Here is a 22,798-nt window from a genome sequence, read left to right on the forward strand (position 1 = left end):
ATCTTTTCTTATAGCACAGTACTATTCCAATACATTGTACCACAATTTGTTTAGCCATTCCCCAGTTGGTAGGCATCTACTTTGTTTCCAATTCTTTGTTACCACAAAAATGCATTGCTGTAAATATTTTGGTGTATATGGGGATTTTCTTCTGATCCATGACCTCCTTGGGCTTGCCCCAACCCTTTTCACAGTCCAGTTCATCCTCCACTCAGCTGCCAAAGTGATCTTCCTAAAGGATAAGTCTGACTGTGTCCCTTTCTTTTTCCTTCCCCTGCCCCCAACTTTTTTTTTTCCAATCTACAATAATTTTATTGTAACAGAGAAACCAGGTTGCGTAAAGGCCTACGTGATTACAATGGAGGGTGATCTTTTCAAGGTTCAAGTCTGAGCTGGGCTAGTAACCCAGAGAAACATATAACCACAGCTCAAAATACTCATCTCCCAGGACTGACTGCCCTGTACAGACTTGTCATAAACAGGCTATTTATTGCACAACCACATTGAAGCGGTCTGATGGGGAGGTGGCAAAAAGGGGGACGATTAAAAACTTTATGATGATGCCAATATTAAAGTGCAGTCATTTTACTTAATTCTCCATCTGTGGCTGAGAAAGGGGAGGAGACAATATGCTCATTTCTCAAATTACATTTTACTTAATTCTCCAAGTGTATGGATCCTGATAGGAAGGGTTTAAAGGTTAATTCAAGCAGAGGGAAACTAGGGCAGATTTGGATCTTTGGGTCAAAGGGAAAGGACAGCAACAAAAATGGGGGAGGAAAAGAAAGTTAAAAAAGTCTTAGCTGTCCAACAGGTGAGAGCCACCTCCCTTCTGTTATTTCTTGAAGCCAAGAAGCTGCACAACAGCAGCATCTACGGTCCGAGGTGGCTTATTGGCTTATTGGGAGGCCAATAAAAGGTGGGAGTCAGAACTGGGCAAGCCTTCTTTGGAAGCTAATTAGCACCACAGAGATTTCTGTTACGTGGGCTAAGTGATATTTATTACCTAGGTGAAAGCCCTTGAACAACATTGTAATGCCAGGAGATCTAAGACTGGGGGAAGAGGAGAGGGAGAGGAATTCTGGTTTCAGGGCAGGATTTTTGGTAGAGTTACTGTAAACATAAAATGTTTTGGAAAAGTTGTGGAGGATGGGTCGGGGAGTGTGAGTTAGGGCCACAAAGCTGCCAACACTAGTTTCAGATGTCTTTAGCCTGCTCACAGGCCTTGTTCTGAGATACTTGCGGTGGCTGAGCACTAAGCACTGTGGTTGAAAGGATTCCTCACACAACTCCTAACTTCACCAGCACAATCATTTCTCTGACTCTCCAACAGCAGAGTCTGAAGGTGGGAAGGTTGTCTCTGTTCCATCTCACCAGGGACAGTTATTTGGTGACTTGATGAATGGCGTGGGCAAGGTATCCCACATTGCCCGATGTGACCCCCGCTACGGAAATGCGGCCATCTTTTGTCATATAGATGGAGAACTCATTGATTAGCCGTTCCACCTGCTCAGGTTTCAGGCCTGTGAAACAAATCATGCCAATCTGGTCAGTGATATGCTCCCAATTGTGGGAGGAGCCCTCTTTTCTGAGGTTGGAAACCAGCTAGGTACCCATGCCAATGATGCGGTCTGCCATGCCTTTGACTTCTTGCAACCATTGGCTCCTCAGCTCAGGAGTATTCAGGATCATGGTAACAATTCAGGCACCACTGAAAGGGGGGGTTGGAATACATGGGACGAATCGGGATTTTCAACTGGGATTTTACCCTTTTGGCTTCATCAGCATCTTTACAAACCATGGTAAAGGCTCCCACAAGTTCACCGTACAGGCCCATGTTCTTGGCATATGACTGACAGAGAGAGACATTAATGCCTTGATCAATGAAGTGGTGAACATCCCAGGCATCCTTGTTGACATCTCCACTGGCAAAGCCCTGGTACGCCATGTCAAAAAAGGCAAAGAGTTTCCTTTGCTTTACCAGGGATGCTCAGGGATGCTCCACTGCTCAGGACGAGGATCGCCTCCAGTGGGGTTGTGAGCACAGGCATGCAGAAGGATGACACTCTGCTCTGGGATTTTTGAAATGTCTTCCAAGCCTCTGTCGAAGTCAAAGCCGCAGATCTTGGGGTCATAGCAGCGATAGCCATTCAGCTGCATGCCAGCATCCCTGAAGTTGGGGGTGTGATTTCCCCAGGATGGTTTTGGAAGACAGACATCCCTGCTGAATTTGAAGAACGTTGCAGAAAATTGGCTCCAACTCTCAACGCTCCAGTTCCAGAAACGGTCTGTATGGAGACATATAGGTTATTTTCACCTAGGGCCAACTCTGCTGATGCCTTGCAAAATTCAGCCAGTTCCGTAATGGGCAGGTACTCTTTGTCCATGCTCTTCCCTGCAATTTGAGCCTCTGCCTTACGGACACTTGGAAGAACATAAGGCTTCCCATTGTCATCTCGGTAGGCTCCAACTCCCAGATTCATCTTCTTGTTGGTGTCCCTCTTAAATGCTTCCTTAACCTCCAAGATTGGGTGGGTGGGGGGCATCTCTACCTGGGTCCGCCAAGAGCTGGCTCTGGCTCTGGCGGCTGCGCCGAGGCATGGTTGAAAGGAGGTGGCTCCGGGGAGCAGGCGGCAGGAGTGCAGCAGCGCCGTGGTGAGCAGAGACGGAGAGATGAGAGATATGCTGGTGAGAGGGCTGGAGGACGCAGGCACACAGCCCCCGCCCCCAACTTAATACCCTAGCGGTTTCCTGTCAACTCCAGGATCAAATATAAAATCCTCTGTTTTGCATTCAAAGCCCTTTATAATCTGCCCTTCCCCATCTTTTAAGTCTTCTTTCACCTTAAGTTCTTGCCCTCCTTCTCCCCCTACTCTGGAATCCAATGACATTAGCCTCTTTGCTGTTGCAAAGTCTGAGCTCTTTCACCGGCTATCTCCCATGCATTCCCTTCTCATCTCTGCCTCCTGGCTTCCCTGGCTTCCTTCAAGTCCCAGGTAAAATCTCACCTTGTACAAGAAGCCTTTCCCAATTCCTCTTAATTCTAATACCTCTACTCTATTGCTTATCTCCAATTTATACTGTACAGATTGGTTTTTACATAGTTGTTTGCATGTTGCCTCCCCCATTAGACTATGAGCTCTTTGAGAGAGCAGGGACCCGTCTTTTGTTTTTCTTTGTACTCCTAGCTATTTAAAACAAAGCCTGGCATATAGTAGGTGCCTAACAAACACTTTATTTATTTATTTATTTATTTATTTATTTATTAATTTATTCATTTATTTATTTATTTATTTATTCATTCATTCATTCATTCATTCATTCATTCATTTATTTATTTATTTATTTATTTATTTATTTATTTATTTATTATTTATTTATTTATTTATTTATTTATTTATTTATTTATTTATTTATTATGCTGACTAACTGACTCATTGGAGTATAAGCCTAGTAGTGGAATTTCTGGGTCAAAGTGCATGTACATTTTAGTAACTTTATTTGCATAGTTCCTAATTGTTTCCAAAATGGCTGCTCTGATGATCAGCTTCACCAATAATGTACCAGTGTGGCAAGGCAGGCTTTCTTAACGAGCCAGGGTGAGAATCTACCCCTTTCTATACCACTCATGACCTTGGCCTGGTTTCTTGCATCAGGGAGTCAGAAAACTGTATCAGTTTTCATGAGATTGGTCCATAGACATAGGAGAGTCAACAGCCTTGATTGGTGAAAGAGTTGTATAGACAGACAGACAGACAGATAGATAGATAGATAGTAAATAGATGGATGGACTGAGAGAAAGGTCATTTATTAAGCACTTATTATATACTAAGCACTGGGGATACAAATATAACAAGCAAGGCAATCTGTATCCTCAAGGAGGCGACATTCTAATGGGGAAAAGGGGCAACACCAAGTTGACCCCAGGTCCCAAATCCCTGTAGGGAGAGCTCCATGTAGCTTTGAAAATTTAGTGTGGACCAAGCTGCTGTTCAAAAGGAAGCCAATTTTCTTTGTCTTCACTCTTTTGTTTGTAGGTTGGAAGGGGGCACCATAGGGCTAAGGCTAAGCAGAGAGATATTCGGTAGACTCTGTAAAATGCCTCTAATTTTGTTGGCTTATCTGTGGAACTTCATGAAATATTTTTTGTTCTGTGAATCTGTAAAACACTGTATCTGGAGATAATTGTGATTTTCATCTGTGGGATTGCGTATGATAATGTAACCTTGGCTGTTTGGAGAGTTTATTATATGGAACTGGGGAAGCAAGTGAAGGACGGTGCTAATGCCTCCTCAGGGACCATAGAGAACTGTTATGAATTTGCTGGGGACGGCAAATTTCAAACAAGGGGAAATGTGAAAAAAAAATCCATTCTAATGGTGGAAGATAACACATAAAGGAGAAAAGGGCATCCTTTGAGACAGAGGCAGAACCAACCACGAAGCCTTTCTTGTTCCATCCAATTACTATCCTTTTTCTCCCAATTACATTATATTTAACTCTTTATAGTTACCTTTTACATTCATTCTGTTTATATATAGACTTGTTCTTTCACCTGTTAGAATTAAATGCCTTCAGAGTAGGGATTGCTTCATTCTTTGGGCTTGTATCCTCAGGGTCTACTCAATGCCTGGCATATAGTATGTGCTTACTAAATGATTGTTAATTAATTGATCCTGTGCTTGGGCACTTGAATTTTTAAACCCCTAAATCTAGTCAAGCCAATAAGCATTTATTTATCACCCACTGTGTGCCAGGCACTGTGCTAAGCACCACCTAGCTGCTTAACAAGCCTGCTATCCATCAAGAAAAACGGAAACCATGGTAACTGCTAATCTCAGCAATGGACAGCTCCCAAGGGTCGCTTTGGGCAATGGCTGTCTGAACTATGATGTGCTGTGACCAAAACCCGTGAAGTTACCTGGATGTAAGTGAGTATTTTATTTACCTACTTTATTGTCTTCATACTTTTAACCTAAAATGACAAGAGAGGCAGAATCTGTGTCTGGTCTGTTGCCACCCGGTCTGTCTTTCAGACTCTCACTTTCACTTGCAAAAGGGAAGAGGTTCAGTCACTTATGTAGGAGTCAGTAGTGAATTTAATTTGGACACAGCATGGTTTGGTTAAAAATACAAAACAAATCCAAAACAAAGCAGGGGATTCTAAGTCAGAGCGTGCAAAAGGAGGAGAGTGTTCAGATCCTCGTTCTGCCTTCACTATCTGTGTGCCTCGGACAATTAACCTCAATAGTTATTAAATGTTTAATATGTATAAGGCATGGTGCTCATTGAAGTGGATTGAAAGACAGCTACGCCCTAGACTTTGTTCTCTAGGAGCTTATGGTCTAATGAGGGGGAAGGGCAAGTACACAAATAACTGTGACACAAGGGAACATGAAATACTCAATAAATCCTTATTACTTTCTTTATCAGCTTCTTGTGAGTAGGGATGGTTTCATTCTGCATATTTGTATCCCCAATGTCTAACACAGTGCCTGATACATGGTAGGGACTTAGTAAACACTGGTGATTGGTAGTTTCATATATAGCAGAAATCCGAGTAAGGTAATATGCTCGATTTTAAGAGGCTTTAAAAAATTTGTAATATGGGTTGGAGGATAGAAAGAACAAGACATTAGTGGGAAAGAGGAGAGGCTCAGGTTTCATACAGCAAGTAATGTATGAATTGGACCATGGAAGGAATAGGAGGGGGGAGGGATTGGATTCTCCTCAAACTTCTATGATTGCTCTGTCTGTATCTCTCTTTTTTTAATTTTTAAAAATTTTTCTAAGGAAGTTTATTTGTTTAATGAAGGGTTCCTAAAAGTGTTTCTTTCAGACCCACAGCAACATTCACACAGAACTTGAGCGCTTTCCTTTTGTTGTTCAGTCATGACTCTTCACGATCCTGTAAACCATATGGCCCATGAAGTTTTTTTTTAAATTAATTAATTTTTAGTTTTCAATATTCAGTTCCACAAGCTTTTAAATTTTTCACCTCCCTCCACTCCCCCCTCCCCAAGACAGCGTGCAATCTGATATAGGTTCTACATATGCATTCATATTAAACATATTTTCACGTTAGTCATGTTGTATGAGTCATGAGAAAGAAGAAACATAACAAAAAAGAGAGAGAGAAAATAGTATGCTTTGATCTGCATTCAGACTCCATAGGTCTTTCTGTGGGTGTGGATGGCATTTTCCATCATGAGCCTTTTGGAACTATCCTTGCATTGCTGAGTAGAGCTAAGTCTATCAAAGTTAGTCATTGAACAGCGTGGTTGTTACTAATGTTCTCTTGGTTCTATCAGTTCATATAAGTCTTTCCAGGTTTTTCTGAAGTCCACCTGCCCATCATTTCTTATACCACAATAAAGTATTCCATTACATTCATATACCACAACTTGTTCAGCCGTTCCCCAATTGATGGTCATCCCCTCAATTTCCAGTTCTTTGCCACCACAAAAAGAGCTGCTGTACATATTTTTGTACACGTGGGTTCTTTCCCCATTTTTATGATCTCTTTGGGATACAGACCTAGTAGTGGTTTTGCTGGGTCAAAGGTATGTGCAGTTTGATAGCCCTTCGGGCATAGTTCCAAATTGTTCTCCAGAATGGTTGGATCAGTTCACAACTCTACCAACAATGCATTAGTGTTTCAGGTGTCTCACGTCTTCTCCAACATTTATCATTTTCCTGTTTTGTCATGTTAGCCAATCTGATAGGTATGATGTGGTGCCTCAGAGTTTTGATTTGCATTTCTCTAATAAATAGTGATTTGGAGCATTTTTTCATATGACTACAGATAACTTTAATTTCTTCATCTGAAAACTGCCTGTTCATATATCAGTTGGGGAATGACTTGTATTCTTATGAATTTGACTCAGTTCTCTATATATTTTAGAAATGATACCTTTAGGGGCAGCTAGGTGATGCAGTGAGTAGAGTACCAGCCCTGGAGTCTGGAGGACCTGAGTTCAAATCCAGCCCCTGACACTTGACACACTTTCTAGCTGTGTGACCTTGGGCAAGTCACTTAACCCCAATTGCCCTGCCTTGCCCCCTGCAAAAAAAAAGAAAAAAAAGAAAAAGAATAGAAAAGAGATCTTTATCAGAGACACTGGTTGTAAAAATTCTTTCCCAGTTTTCTGCTTCCTTCCTAATCTTGGTTGCATTGGCTTTGTTTGTGCAAAACCTTTTCAATTTAATGTAATCAAAATCATCAATTTTGCGTTTCATAACGTTCTCTATCTCTTGTGTGGTCATAAATTCTTCCCTTCTCCATAGATGACAGGTGAACTATTCTTTGCTTTCCCAGTTGCTTATGGTATCAGCCTTTATAACTATATCGTGTACCCATTTTGACTTTGTTTTGGTATATGGTGTAAGATATTGGTCTATGCTCAGTTTCTGCCACACAATTTTCCAGTTTTCCCAGCAGTTTTTGCCAAATAGTGAGTTCTTATCCCAGAAGCTGAGGTCTTTGGGTTTATCAAACAGTAGATTACTATAGTCATTGACTATGGAGTCTTGCATACCTAACCTTTTCCACTGATCCTCTCTGTATCTCTTTTGCAGAGGGTAGGAAGAGAGGAGGAGGAAGAACGAAAGAATCTAGTCTGTACCAATAAGCAAGGAAAGAAGCTGAAGTTTTTGGAAAAGAGGAACAATATGATCAGAGGTGTACACTAGAGAGATTATTAAGTGAATGATGTGGAGGATGAATTACAGACCAATAGCAGGAAGACCTTGCAATCATCCAGGCAAGAAGAGATGAGACTCTGCACTGGAGTATTTATAGTTGGAATAGAGGAGAGGGTCTATAGGAAGTATTATGGATGTAGAAATGACCTGAATTCCAATTAATTGAATGTGGGGCAGAAGGGAAAAGGAAGAGTCAAAGATCACTGAAGTTTCTGAGCCAGGGCAAAAGGGAAGGCCGTAGTTACTTCAATAGAAAAAGAGGAATTAAGAATAAAGACCTAGAGGAATAAGAGGAAGGGCATGTGACTTGAAGGAAGATGATGAGTTTGGGCAAGCTGAATTTGAAGTGTCAGTCGGACATCCAGTGTATATGTGTAGGAGGAAGTAAGACATTCAGAAGTTGAGCTCCAAGGAGAGGTTGGTTGTGGAAATAGAAGTTTATAAGTTATCTTCATTGAAGTCAAGGAAATAAATGAGATCCCTAAGAGAGAGAATACAAAGTTAGGAAAGAAAATTGACATGCCCACATTTAACAGACTAACGGAAGGCAAGGACCCATCAAAAGAGGAAAGGGTTAATCAAGGAAGCTGGAGGGGAATAATGTGAAAGTTTAGTGCTAAGAGATGAAAGGGTAACCAGTGGGAAGGGGTGGTCCATATTATCAAGTAACAGACAGAGGGCAAAGAGGATTTATTTACCAATAAGGAGGTTATTAGTGACCTTGTAGGAATCTATTTCTGTAGAAAGGTGGGGATGGAGGCCAGATTGCTAGAGGGTGAGGAGTGAGTGAGTGGTGAGAAAATGAAAGCACCAAGTATCGACTATTCTTCCTAGAAATCTGGCAGTAAAGAGATAACTGATAGCTTGAGGAGGCTGTGTGGGTCAAGGGGAAGTTTTTTTGAGAATAGCAATACCCTAGCAAGTTTGTATGCTGAGCAGAAGGAGCTAATAGAGAGACAGAGAGACTGTGTAGGATTTTGTTGAGGTAACAAGTTAGACCAGAAGATATCTGAGGTTCCTTCCAACTGTGAGGTTATGTGAAAACTTATGAAAGAGAGGGATAGGATGACTATAGCAAGGTCAGGGAAATTCAGGAGGAGCAGGGGTCAAGGGTAGATGTGGGAGAGTTAGCTTTAGCAAGAAGGAGCCTATTTTGTCTCTGAGTATGGAAGGAAAGAAAGGGATTGGATGAGGGACACTGAGAAATTCTGAGGAGGGGAAGAGGGGAATTGAAAGCAGCTTCAGAGTTTAGGATCATGGAGCTAGAACAGTTGTGGGGGAAGACAAATGTATCACTACCAAATCTGGGCTCTGATACTCACATGTGTGACCCTGGGAAAGTCACTTAACCCTGTTTGCCTCAGTTCATCATCTGTAAAATGAGTTGAAGAAGAAAATAGTAAATCACTCCAGTATCTTTGCCAAAAATATCCTCAGATAGGTCACAAAGAGTTGGACACAACTGAAATGACTGAACAACAACAAAATGAAGTAGAGTGAAGGACCTTAGAGGAGGTGAAGCATTTGGGGAACTGTGAGGATGAGGTTTTAGAAAGGGTCTCAAAATGGATATTAAAATATCTGGGGAGGACAGCAAGGCAAAGTATGATGAGAAACACCCTGATTCTGGTGCCAAAATTGTAGAGAAAGATGGGAGAGTGACCAAGAGGTCAGTAGATGACAGTGATGAGGATGAGGAGGAAAGGGTGGCCCGATGGAACCAATGTCAAAGGACATACTGTTGGGTGATGGGGGTGGAGCAAAGATCTGGAAGTGAGAGTGGGGAGCAGGAAGTATGTTGATTCTATTCTGGGTAGTAACCCAGAAGACAAGGGATGTGGGATAATAAAGTAAAAATCAGTATAGAGGTCAGCTAAATATGTAGAGACCTAAGGAGAAGGACAGGGTTCAGTTAGCATTAAGATGTTGAGTGAATGCATAAGGAAGCCATCAAAAGTACTTGTTAACAGTGCACTGGAGATAGAGCACTGGTCCTGGAGTCAGGAGGACCTGAGTTCAAATGTGACTTCAGACACTTGACATACACAAGCTGTGTGATCCTAGGCAAGTCACTTAACCTTGATTGCCTCACAAAAAAACAAAAACAAAAACAAAAAAAGAAACAGAAAAACCCCAATGGACTGGAGTTTCCAAAAGTGATGGCGAAGGATATGAATTAAGGAAGTAGGGCTGGGGTGAATAAAGAGGGGAGTAGTGGGGGAAAGTAGGACAGAGTGTTTGCATATTACAGACTTCTGAATGACAAATGTTGAGTTAATAGGATGATGACAAATGACCTAGACAAGTATTGCTAGTGGATAGTTAAACTAGCACTAATGAAAAGGAGGTCTGAGTTGTCAAAAGGGGTTGGAGAGAGACCTGTAGGGTTTGAGAGAGACCAGTAAGGTTAAACAGCCCCAGATTCCTGTTGAGAACATTTGTGTAAAGGAAGAACAGAAACTCAGAGACAGGAGGGATCTGAGAGGCAGCTACCTAGCCCAACCTGTGCTTCTACAACATTTCCAGCCAGTGGTTATCCAGGCTTTGTTTGAATACATGTAGTGGCAGGGAACTCATCACCTCCTTAGGTAGTCCGTTCTCCTTTTGGCTAGAGCTAAATGTTAGGAAATTATTCTTTCTATTAAGCCCAAATCTCCCTTTCTACAGTTTCTCCCATTGCTTCTGCCTCTGCCTTTTGGGGTGAAACAGAATAAATCTAACCTTTCTTCCATATGATTGCCTTTCAAATACTTGAAGATAGTTATCAAGTCATTTTTCCCCCTCCGATTTAAAAATCACTAGTTTCTTCAGCCAAGTCTCATATGGCATAACTTTAAGGTCCTTCATCATTCTTGCTGCTCTCCTCTGGCCACTTTCCACCTTAGCAATGATTTCCTAAAACATGGCTCCCCAAAGTGAACACAGAGATGGCCCACATGAAGTGAGACTGTGTATGTTGTTGTTGTTCGTCCTTCATTCTTGGAGCATAATATAGTGCTCAGCTCTGAGCTCTGTCCTCCTGGACTCTGCCTTTCTAAATGTGACTAAGATTGAATTGGCTTTCTTTGGCCCCCATAAAGCACTGTTGACTCCTATTGAACTGCAGGCCGCCGACCCCCCTAGACTGCTATCTAGAAGGCTCCCCTCCATTGTGTACTTGCAAGGCTGGTTTTTTTTGTACCTAAGTGTGAGATTAAAATCTTATCCCTCTTACCTGCTACCTTATTAGATTTAGCACAGGGTTCTAGACCGTCAAAGAGCTTTGTGGATCCTGACTCTATCCTTAAACATGTTTCTATTCTTCATAATTTAGTGCCTTCTACAAATTTGGCAAAGATGCACTTATACTTTTGTCCAAGGGCTGGGGAATAGAGACCAGACCTGTAAATTCCCAGGCAAACCAGCTCCCTCTACCAATGAAGGCCTTGATGACAGAGTCCATTATACGTCTCGTAGATGTCTGTTAGATGGTGAACTCCACAAAGTACACAGCAGATATTATGTGAGGCCCAAGCAGGGAGAGATAGTTATTAACTGAGAACATCAGGGAAGGTGCTATGAGAGAGGTGACACTTGAATCAGGCTTTTAAGAGTGAATAATATTGCAACAAATAGAACCTGCAGGAGAAGGTATTTTAGGCACAGGAAATGGCAGAACCAAAGGGGTAAAGGTGGGAGAATAGACATTTAGGGAGCAATTGATGACAGAAGTAGAGGGCCTTGAGTTATAACAGCTCACAACAGGCCTGCCTGGTATGCCAGGGTAAGGAGAGTGAACTTGGTTCCAAAGGTCACTGTCAGGCATGGGGGCTAATTTGTTTGTCTTGAGGCTTAGTCATTTTTGGGTCCAGGGGAAGTACAATCAGGCAGCTACTGTTAAAATCGATTAGCCAACTGTTTCTGGAAGAAGACCAGCATGAGAGATGTCTAGGAAGCTAGGGGTGGTACAAAGTGGGCAGAGTGCTAGAATTGGCATCAGGAAGACACATTAAAAGTCTGATTCCAAAGGCCATCGTAAAGCATGGGGGTTAATTTGTGTGAATGTAGAATATGGAAGGTTGAGTATGAGGAATATCTAGTAGTACAGTCTGACGGCATTATAGAGTTCCTAAAGCGGGTTAATGTGAAATAAGGCTATGAAGATAGGTTGCAACCAGATTGCAGAGGTGAAACTAGGTCATGGCAATCTGAGCTTTGGCCCAGGGTGCAGAAAGTTACAAAGCACTGATAGTATTTGCTTTCAGCAGCATAGAAAGAACTGAACCTAGCACCAGTTAGCAAAGTAATGTAGTTTTTTTAAAAAGGGTAGCAACCCCCTCCTCTCAAAAAAAAACCCAACAACAACTGTTAGAACTAGTAACTAGTAATTTTTGCCCAGAAGCAGTGAAATAAAATGTGTCCAGGACACTGGGACTTCACATACCCTGAACTGGAGGAAATTAGGGAGTTTTCCATGGCTGGAGAAGGGCCAGGAAAGAGCTGTCTTGGGGTTTGACTGACAAGGTGAGGAGGAAAGACCATCTGGTGGCTTCCTATTCCTTTTTTAAAATTTTTAAAATTCTGTCTCGGCCACTTACTAGTTCTGTGATCTGGAGCAAGTCACTTGACCTCTCTCAAGGTCTCAGTTTCCTCGTCTGCAAGGCTGGGATAATAATAGTACTGTGGGTAGCAGATAAAGTGAAAGCAATGCCCTTTTGTCTACACTTCTTCTATCTTGCCCCTGACCCTTTGTGTTGCAATCCCCACTCTGTCTGTGACCTTCCTGACTGCTGATAAAACAAGAGCAGTTTTTCTTAGACCAGATATAGCTAACCTGAAGAAGAGTCTTTCCTGTTACTAGCCCAGCAACACGCTTGTCCAATCACAGGATACCACATCCCCCATTCCTACCCTGCTAGCTCCCAGCAACGTGCCTTGTCCGATCCTAAGGTACCCCACACCCAATTCATCTCCTGTTAAATTGAAACCTCTATAATAAGCTTTGTCCTTTTGTTTCCTCTGTGAATCTCTGCCCTTGATGGTGAAAATAACCCTCCTTAGTTCCTAAATTTATGGCTTTGGTTCCGGTTCTGGTTCTGGTTTGTGTCAGCATCAACAACTTTACCCATAGCACCTACCTGATCGGGTTGTTGTGAGGGCCAAATGAGATGATTTGCGTTAAATACTTTGTGAATCATAGTGTTAGCTGTTATTCTGCATCTTGAGACAGTAAACTGCTATTTCCCCATGATGCTCATAGACCAAGAGGAGGGAAATCAGTACAGGAGAGCTGGCAATGCTCAAGGAAGGGATAGATACGTGACCTATCAGGCAGATGGGGAGGCATCTGATATGGTGTCCCTGGGGAGCAGAAGGGACCTATCACCGAAGGCCAGTACAGCCTGGCTGGGGCCGGGCCCTGGCCCAGGGAAAGGATTCAGCCAAAAGGGCACATTAAATCCCGTTAAGCATGGAACACCAAGTAAACAGCCCCTAGGAATTTCTTTTACTTGAATTTCACTTTTATTAACTCAGAAGCATCTGCCTCTCTTCTCTCTACTTCAGGACTGTAGGGGACAGCAGGGTAGGCCTGGGGAAGGATTGAAGCCTAAAATCCCCTTTTTCAATTTGAACGAGCAACTTTTTGCATGATCTAACGGGAAGAGGGGGAGGTCTGCCAGCCTCTGTTCTAGTCCTTGCTCCTCCACTGGCTTGCTGTGTGATCTTGAGCAAATTTCCTTACTGATTTGCACCTCAGTACTCTCATCTGTAAAACGGGGACAGGGTTAAAACAAAACAGACAATATGGAATGGAGATTGATTCATGATTTCACAAAGAACTAATTTTTTTTTTTTTGGTGTGTACTCTGCTGTTTGTATGGAAATACTTTTTGGAGGGTTTTAAAGTTCAGAATAAATTTTTTTTTTAAAAAAGAATCAGTTTAAGTCTACTTTCTTCTGTAAGAGGTCTTTTCTGATACTCCCAAGGATGCTAATGCCTTTCCATCCAAAGTGATCTTTTGTCTAACTCACATGTGTCTTGCGTATTCCTGTATGTAAACATGTTGTTTGCCACTTTAGAATGTAGGCTTCTTGAGGGCAGGGAGTATTTGGTTTTGTCTTTGCACCTAGCATCTAGTACTGTACTTGGCATAGTGTTGTGGTGTTGTTGCCGTTTAGTTGTTTTTTAGTCATGTCTGACTCTTCGTGACCCCATCTGGGGTTTTCTTGGCAGAGATACTGGAGTGGTTTACCATTTCCTTCTCCATCTCATTACATATGAGAAACTGAGGCAAACAGGGTTAAGTGACTTGCCCAGAGTCACACAGCTAGTAAGTGTCTGAGGCTGGATTTGAGCTCACAAAGGTGAGTCTTCCTGGCTCTATCTACTGCTCCACCTAGCTGCCCTTCTAATCTGTAAGAAGATTATCTTGGTACTGGGCTGCTTTAAAGCCTACAAATTGCTTCCTTTACAGCAATCCTGTGTATGTGTGTGCGTGTGTGTGTGCGCGCGCACGCATGTGGGTATGATGGGAAGGGGATGCAAGGAATGCAGTGTCCATTTTCCAGATGAGGTAACTGAGGCTGAGGGGAGAGTTATTTGGCCAGAGCTACACGATTAGCACATATCAGAACCATGATTTGAATCTAGATTTCTCTTGATTACAAAGCTACAGCTTTCCCCACTACAGTTTGCTGGAGATCTTTTTTTTGGAGGGTGTGTGAAGCAATACATTTTGAATGTGCATCTTTATAGAATGACTTCTGAGCCATAGAGATAATTTTCTAGTAAAAACAAGTTTGGGATAGGGAGATGTAGACATTTTTAGTGGGATGCGCTAGCCCCTCTGCAGGTTAGCTGCTCAAACCAGAAGAGTATGAGAAAACAGTGTACTGAGAAGACCACAGTTTAAATCCCATCTCTGACATTTATTACTTGGGTGACCCTGGGCAAGTCACAACCTTTCTGGGCTTCAGTAGTTTCCTCATTGGACAGTGAGCTAGAGTAGTGGATAAAGTGCTAGGCCTAGAGTCAGGCAGACAACTTCATGAACTTAAATCTGGCTTCAGATACTTCCTAGCTGTGTGACCCTGAGCAAGTCACTTAACTCTGTTTGCTTCAGTTTCTTCATCTGTAAAATGAACTGGAGAAGGAAACGGAAACCGGGTGGTGCAGTGAATAGAATGCTGGGCCTGAATTCAGAAGACTCCTCTTCCCGAGTTCAAATCTGGCCTCAGACAATAACTGGCTGTGTGATCCTGGGCAAGTCATTTAACCCTGTTTGCCTTAGTGTCCTGATCTGTAAAATGAGCTGGGGAAGGAAATGGCAAACCTCTTCAGTATCTTTGCCAAGAAAACCCCAAATGGAGTCACAAAGAGTGGGACACAACTGAAAAACTACTGAACGAATTTCCTTATCTGTGAAATGGTGGAATTAGACTAGCTGGCTTCTAGGGTCCCTTCCAGATGGAAACCTATAATCCTATCATCCCTGAGTTTAAATTTGAAACAGCTGGAAGCCTGCCGTGGAACAGATACGGCCGGAAAGGTAAAAATCCCAAACTGAAGATGACCCTGATATCAGCGGGCCACAGCACTTAACTGAGGGCTGACAGCAGGAGAGAAAAGTCAGCTCTCCAAATCCCACGATGCGAGGGGCCCTTGCTTCCAAATATTTCACATTCTTCTCTGTCGTCAATGGCAAGGATGGCTTTTCAAACAAGCTTTGCATGTAGCAGGTGAGCAAGGGAGGACTAAAATGTCTCTGTATGCATGTGTAGTTATAACGATGATCGGTAAAGAAGAGAGAAACCAAGCGTCAGTCAGCAAATTCAGATGTTTCAGGAGATAATTGTGTTGTTTTTGTTTTGGAACATCTATTCTCGGGCTTTTAATGGACTTGGAAGAAAGCTCAGTTCTAACTTTTTCACTGTATTTCTTAGAGAAAGATTTTAGCCTGGGGCGGGGCGGGGCGTAGGGGGGTGGGGGATGAGAGGAAGAGAGGAAATACCAAGGTAATTCAATTTTTTCTTCTCTACAACTAAAAATAAGAGAAGATTAAAGTGTGGACATTTTGTTCCTTTGAGATCCAAACAACAGACCTTGCCCTTGGACTTCGAAAATGGAGCAAAATGAATTCTCTGGCAAGCAATTACTCTTTTTATAAACGATCCTTGACTTGTATTTACTCCCTGTTGGTGCTGGCAAGTTTAATACCATGAGATGTGCTCAGATATCGCTGGTACATGTTCTGTGAATGGCCGCTTTATGTTTTTGTAGGCCACAGAGTGAGAATGAAGAATAAGCCAAGGACATCTTTTATGTAAAGGCAGTTTTTATGCTTTGTTGAGATCCATGGGATGTCAAGGGAACTAGAGGAAGGTCCTCAGAACACACTGGATGGATTCCCTGTGGAGGATTTGCAGGAAGAATGGTCAAGTGCTGTACCAGCTACTCAGGGATAGATGAGGTGGTATCTGCATTACTGGAGGGAATTGATTGGATTATTTGGAACTAGTGGTTTGCCCCTGGGAGCAGAGGTAGCTAGGCACAGTGGACAGAGCCCTGGACCCGGAGTCAGGAAGACCTGAGTTCAAATTCAGCCTCGGACACTTACTACCTGTGTGACCCTGGGCAAGTCACTTAACATCTATCTTTGTCTTTAAAATGGGGATAATGATAGCACCTATCTCCCCGGGCTTACGTGAGGATCAATGAAATAACCCATATAAAACATTATACAAACCTTAAAGTGCCTTGTGAATGCTAGCTATTATTATTAAAAACTATTTGCTACCTCTTGGTCTATCTATCTGTGTACATAAACTCCAAACCTGGCATTTAAGATCTTCCATGATCTGGGTCCAACTTTCCTTTCTAGTCTTATTTCATACCATTTCCTTCCATGTACTCTGTGATCCAGCCAAGCTTGATTAACAGATGTTTACGAATCTCATCTTACAGTCTCTGTGTACATATTGCATCTCTCTCCCCTCCCGCTCCCCATAAAAATGTAACCTCTTTTGATTCATGATGAAGGTTCAGATCCTGTCTCTGACACTAAGTGGCTCTGTGAGCAGAGGAATTTCACATAACTTCTCTGAGCCTTTGTTTCCCCATCTGTAAAAGGAAAACAATGATACCTGCAGTAGTTTATCTCATAGGGCTGCTGTGAGGCTCAAAGCAGATAATATTGGTAAAATTCTCTGTATCCTTTAAAGCACTATATAAATAAAATCTATTGTTATCTTTCTTCTTCTTTTAACTATGAATGGAGAGCCACATAACCCAGGAGGAGTATGTATTAAAAATGGCACAGCCTTTGGGGAAAGAAGAAAGAGAATGTGACTCCTAGACGGAATGGACTATATTTCATTTTTTAAAAATTTCATTTTAGACTTGAATACATAATAGAGAAAAGAAAAAGAAATGTTATAAACTTAAATATTGAAACTTAAATACAAAATAAGAAAAAAGCATGTCATGTGCACAGTAGAACATAAGAAAGGATTCAAAATATGTAGCAATAAATTTCCATTTCAAAAAAGCCTATATAATAAACTACACATTGCTTTGAGAGCTGTCCATCTTTTCTTTGCTTCCTTGTAAGTTTTCTTTTGTTCTCTGCTGTGCATTTTTTATTTTGTTCTTTTTTTCCTCTATTTAATTTTTGTTATTGGATTATCACTGTAGAAGGGAGATCCCTGTATAGATGAGGCGGTTCTCTCAGGACTCCTATTTCTGGTAGAAATTGTGCTGGCTGCATCAAGCCCCAGAACATTGGTCTCCTGACTGAGATTCATAACCATGGACAACAGTTTGGCCTAACATTTTGCACAGGAAAAGATAAGTAGACAAAGCATACCTATTGACCGGACCATAATATGTGGTGAAGTGGACATCCTATAGAGTTCATCTGTCAGTATTCATATCTTGGATAGATACTGCAAATGGAAAATGAATTGGGTTTGGAATTGGTTAGTAGGTAGAGAGTGGGTTGGACTTCCCTTGGGAAATTGCAAAGTTTTTTTAAGGACTCCAAACTGCTCACTATAACAAAATTAAATAAAGCACTTAGCACTGTGCCTGGCACACAGCAAATGCCTAATAAATGTTTGTTGACTGAATGACAATATTCTACCAGTACTGTTGTATGACTATGGGTCATGGAACACTACAGTCTCCAAAGAATTAAACATGAGTATGAGGACGATTGAGAGCCACATGGTGAGTGTAAGTGGACTGTAACACATTATGAACAAAGAATCATAGTGGAAAAGTAGAGTAAAAATGTCATCAAAGAAATGTTGGAGATAAAAAGACAGACTGATCACATGGCAAGAGGGAAGGGTAAGCATTGGACAGTTTGTGTGTTCCACTGTTATCCTTGTGATGTAGTGAAAAACCAAGGGAACCCTTGGCAGGTGAGGTAGGACCTCCTGCCTATCAAGGATTGATAGAAATATTGTGTAGGATGAAAAAGTGCAGATGGGGTGCGAACAACATAAATGGAGAGATTTTCCACATTCATGAAGTCACAGATCCATCAAAGTATTGACAAAGTTGGGAGACCTGCACATTTTGATGAAAAAAGCCAACTGTCCAGGTACAGGATGGGAGAGTCTTGGCTTAACAGAAGTTCTTGTAAAAGGATTTGGGGATTTTTAGGGTACTGGATGACCAGTGTAAGTCAATAGTGTGATATAGCTGCAAAAAACTCTCCTGGGATTGAGGCTGCATGAACAGAAGTATGGTACCTAGAATGAACACAATCAACAGCCTGACTAGCAAACGGTTGCTATCTATAGAAATAGAAAGTATAAGTATAGAAAGAGCAAGAAGGTTTCTAGTGTACTGGTAGATCCTTTAAGATAGTGCCACGTAGGGCATGGAGAAGAGTGATCACGGGATGAGAAGATACGGACTGGTTGCAACCTGGGTTGGTGGAAGGGGTGTACGTATGATGAAAACATAGATCATTCAAAGAATCTGTTAGGAGTGACCATCCTTACAACAAGACAGACCACATCCATGGCCGGGAAAGATGTATGTGGACACTGACAGTTTCACATGGTTTGTGTCTACAAACAGATGGGGATGGTTATTTATTGGTATAGGAATTTATTGGTATAGGCAACTCCTAGATTAAGAAACTCCCTCGATCAATGCAGGCAGCATCTCCTCTGCAATTTAGAGTGCAAACTGCCTGAAGCAGTAGTGTCAAACTCGTATAAAAATGGGGGCCACTAAACATAAAGATCTCTATGGGCCACATATAGACTTAGAAAACCACATATTAGCATTATCTAGGTTTTATTGTTTTATGGTATTTTTATTTATTTTGCTAAATATTTACCAATTACATTTTAATCTGGTTCAGGCTGCATTCAGAAGGGTTGTGGGCCACAAGCAACCTATAGGCCATGTGTTTGACATCTCTGACCCTGAGCAGAGAGGTTAATTGATTTGTCCAGAGTCTCAGAGTCAGTATGTGTCAGAGGCAGGGCCGAAGTCTTCCTAACTCTGAGGACAGTTCCCTAGACGCTAAGCCAAGATGAATGGGGAGACACTTTAAATCTCTAGGAACTGAATGATGGGCAGCTAGATGGTGAAGTGGACCTGGAGTCAGGAGGACTTCTTCCTGAGTTCAAATCCGACCTCAGACACTTACTAGCTGTGTGACCCTGGGCAAGTCACTTAATGCTGTTTGCCTCAGTTTCCTCATCTGTAAAATGAGCAGGAGAAGAAAATGGCAAACTGCTTCAGTATCTTTGCCAAGAAAACCCCAAATGGGGTCATGAAGAGTTGGATGCAATTGAAATGACTGAACGATCACAAATTGGATGATGCCAGATGTCATGTCTCTGAAGCTTGCAGTCTCACAGGAAATAAGGTGACAAGTAACCACAGTGAGGTGAGGAAGCGTAGGTAGAGGAAAGAACGAGTACTTGAGGTTGGGACAACTGGGTTTGATTTCTGTCTCTAGCACTTGGTTAGCCACCTGTGCCCACAGAGAAGTAATTTAATAATAGCAACGGCGATAGTAGCTCGCCTTTCTATATTGTTCGCAAAGCCCTTTACGTACGTTTTTCATCTGATCCTCACAACAACCTTGGGAGGTAGGTAAGGAGTATATTGGCCCCATTTTACAGGTGAGAAAATGGAAGGCCAAGAGAGGTTAAGCAACTTGCCTACAGTCACACAGCAAGTGTGAACTCAGGACTCTGTGACTGGAGCGCTGTCTGCTACACCATCTAACTGGTCTGAGCCTCAGTTTTTACATCTGTGAAATGGGCACAATCATACTGGCAACACTTCCCCCATAAGGGCTATTAGGGGAAAAGTGCTTTGTAAACCTTTAAAGTATTATGTAAATGTGACTTGTGGTTATTACTATTTTGATTCAAGGTAGCATATGCGAAGTGCCCTGGAACAGGTGCAAAGTGCTATGAGAGTCCGTAGGTACTGGAGGACATGCCTAGTTTTCAGAGGAAAGAGGAAAAATCCAGGAAGCTTAAAATGAAAGGGAAGGCTTCAAAGGGCAGTCAGGGTTTTAGTAGGCAGAAATATGGGGAGCAAAGGGACGTCATGAGTCAAGGTGCGAAGCTGGGAAAGCGAAGGAGCTAATAATTATTATTATTATGCTAAATGACATCTATATGGTGCTTTAAAGTTTTTCAAAATCCTTTGCCTATTTCCCTTTGATACATCAATTTACCCTTTGATCCAGCAATACCCCTGCTAGGTCTGTATCCCAAAGTGATTTTAAAAAAGCAGGGGTTGGGGGAGTAGAGAGGACCTATTTGCACAAAAATATTTATAGCAGCTCTTTTTGCGGTGGCAAGGAACTGGAAATCAAGAGGATGTCCATCAATTGGGGAATGGCTGAACAAGCTGTGGTGTATGAATATAATGGAATACTGTTGTGCTATAAGAAATGATGAGCAGGCAGATTTCAGAAAAAACCTGGAAGGAATTACATGATCTGATGCAAAGTGAAGTGAGCAGAACCAGGAGAACATTGAACACAGTAACAGCAATGACGATCCACTGTGAATGACTTAGCTATTCTCAACAAGACAATTATACAAGACAATTGTGAAGGACTCATGATGAAAAATGCTATCCACCTCCAGAGAAAGAACTGCTGGAGTTTGAATGAAGATCAAAGCATACTATTTTTCACTTTCTGTATTTTTTTCATGTTTTTTTTCTCCTTTGGGTCTGTGTTTTCTTTCACAACATGACTAATATGGTAATAAGTTTTGCATGATTGAACATCTATAATCTATATCAAATCCCTTACCATCTCAGGAAGGTTAGGGAGGGAGAGAGAAAATTTGGAACTCACAATTCAAAAAAATGAATGTTAAAAATTGTCCTTACATGTAATTTGGGAAAGAATAAAATATTAAAAAAGAAAAAAACCCTTTGCATTTATTATCTCATTTGGCCTTACAACAAATTATAGGAAATAGACCTCTTACTTTTCAGATGACAAAGCAGAAACTCACAGAGGTTGTGACTTTGCCCATGGTCACCTGGTAAGCTGGTAAGGAACCCTAAGGAAGAGAATTCAAGCCCAGGTCTTCCTGATTCTATGTTCATCACTCTATCCACTACATCCCACCAACTATATTTAGAGACTGAGGAGTAGACCATAGAGATAGCCTTGCTTTTCAGTCCAACCTCCACCTGAAGTCCAGAAGCATCTCTCACTCCACTGACTTATGAGGGAGACAGAGAGAGACAGAGACAGAGACAGAAGGAGGGAGGGAGACAGAGAGAGAGAGACAGAGAGATACAGACAGAGAGATACAGACAGAGAGAGAGAGGGAGGGAGAGAGGGAGGGAGACAGAGAGAGAGAGAGAGAGAGAGAGAGAGAGAGAGAGAGAGAGAGAGAGAGAGAGAGAGGTAATAACTCTAAAATCAAAGGGAAAAGGTTAATCGTGTTCGGCCAGATTTTGCTGAGTTCTCCCTGTCTTCTTAACAGACCCGAAGCTACTAAACAGTCAAACAAAAGATCAGGTCCAGGGAGAGAATGCTTTTGGGGTCCTAAGCAAATCCTGCATTTCCAAGGGATGTTTGCATGTTCTGTTTTTGTTGAGTAGCCAGGATGTTTGATTGTTGAGTGTTGAGGTGTGGGTGGGGGTGGGGAAAGAAACATGGGACAGATACCATCCTTGAAACATTATGCTGCTTCCCTTTGCCAATTCTCTTCTCTTCTGATTCTTCATGCTACTTGAATTTTCCTGAGTAATTATAATAATAATTCATATGTATTTTGTACTTTAAAGTTCAAGTACAAATCACTTTAGTAAACATCACCTAGTTTTAGCCTGTTTGCTCCTCTTACTCCCATATCAAGGCAGCAAATTAACTGGGATCACAAAAATAGATGGAGATTTAAATGTACTAGGCCAACCTGATTGCAGTACAATCGTGTCAGAAGTCCTATCGGAAATCCCTTGCCTCCTCAAGGCTACAGATCATCATTCTCACATCTATTCTTGAAATATCACAGCCAGGGCAAGCAAACAAAGGGAAGGGCAGGTCATGGTCAGATAAATTTGTGTTCAAATTTTTTTAGCAATGCTGAAATTTTTCAGGAGCGTAGGGCCCCGCATCTTCTTTCTCCTTCCCTAGAGAAGTGAAGAAAATAAAAATGCCTGATTGCCTTCCAGAGGCACCTTAAGCCAGCGCCAGGCTCCCTGACTGTCTTCTGGCTTGTGTGTTATGGTTTCTGAGGCTTATGGATGACCATTTTTAGTGGACTTTCTATTTCTCTTGATTACTAAGACTGGAACTAGATTGAGTGACATAAACATGTTAATGCCCAAAATGAAGCTATGTAATATAATGGCGAGAAAGCTGGCTTGGGAGTCAGGAAGACTTTATGTCTCTATGTTGGAACCTTATTGACCCTTGGCAAGTCACTTAACTTCTCTGGCTCTAGGCAACCAAAGTTATAAAATTATGTAAATTTTATATTGTATATAAATTGTATGAATTATATATATATATATATATATATATATATATATATATATATATGTTGTAAATTGCTTAAATAAAATAAATTGCAATTGACCATCTGCATTGATAGGAGCTTA

The 22,798-nt window shown here is 41.7% G+C and overlaps 1 pseudogene; it reads right to left on the reverse strand.

The window, feature by feature from the left end:
* Nucleotides 1–1,383: 1,383 nt before the first annotated feature.
* LOC118842600 overlaps nucleotides 1,384–22,798 on the reverse strand; it is a 55,143-nt pseudogene continuing 33,728 nt past the window's right edge.

This window comes from Trichosurus vulpecula, chromosome 3 (genome assembly GCF_011100635.1).
Source record: "Trichosurus vulpecula isolate mTriVul1 chromosome 3, mTriVul1.pri, whole genome shotgun sequence".
NCBI lineage: Eukaryota > Metazoa > Chordata > Mammalia > Diprotodontia > Phalangeridae > Trichosurus > Trichosurus vulpecula.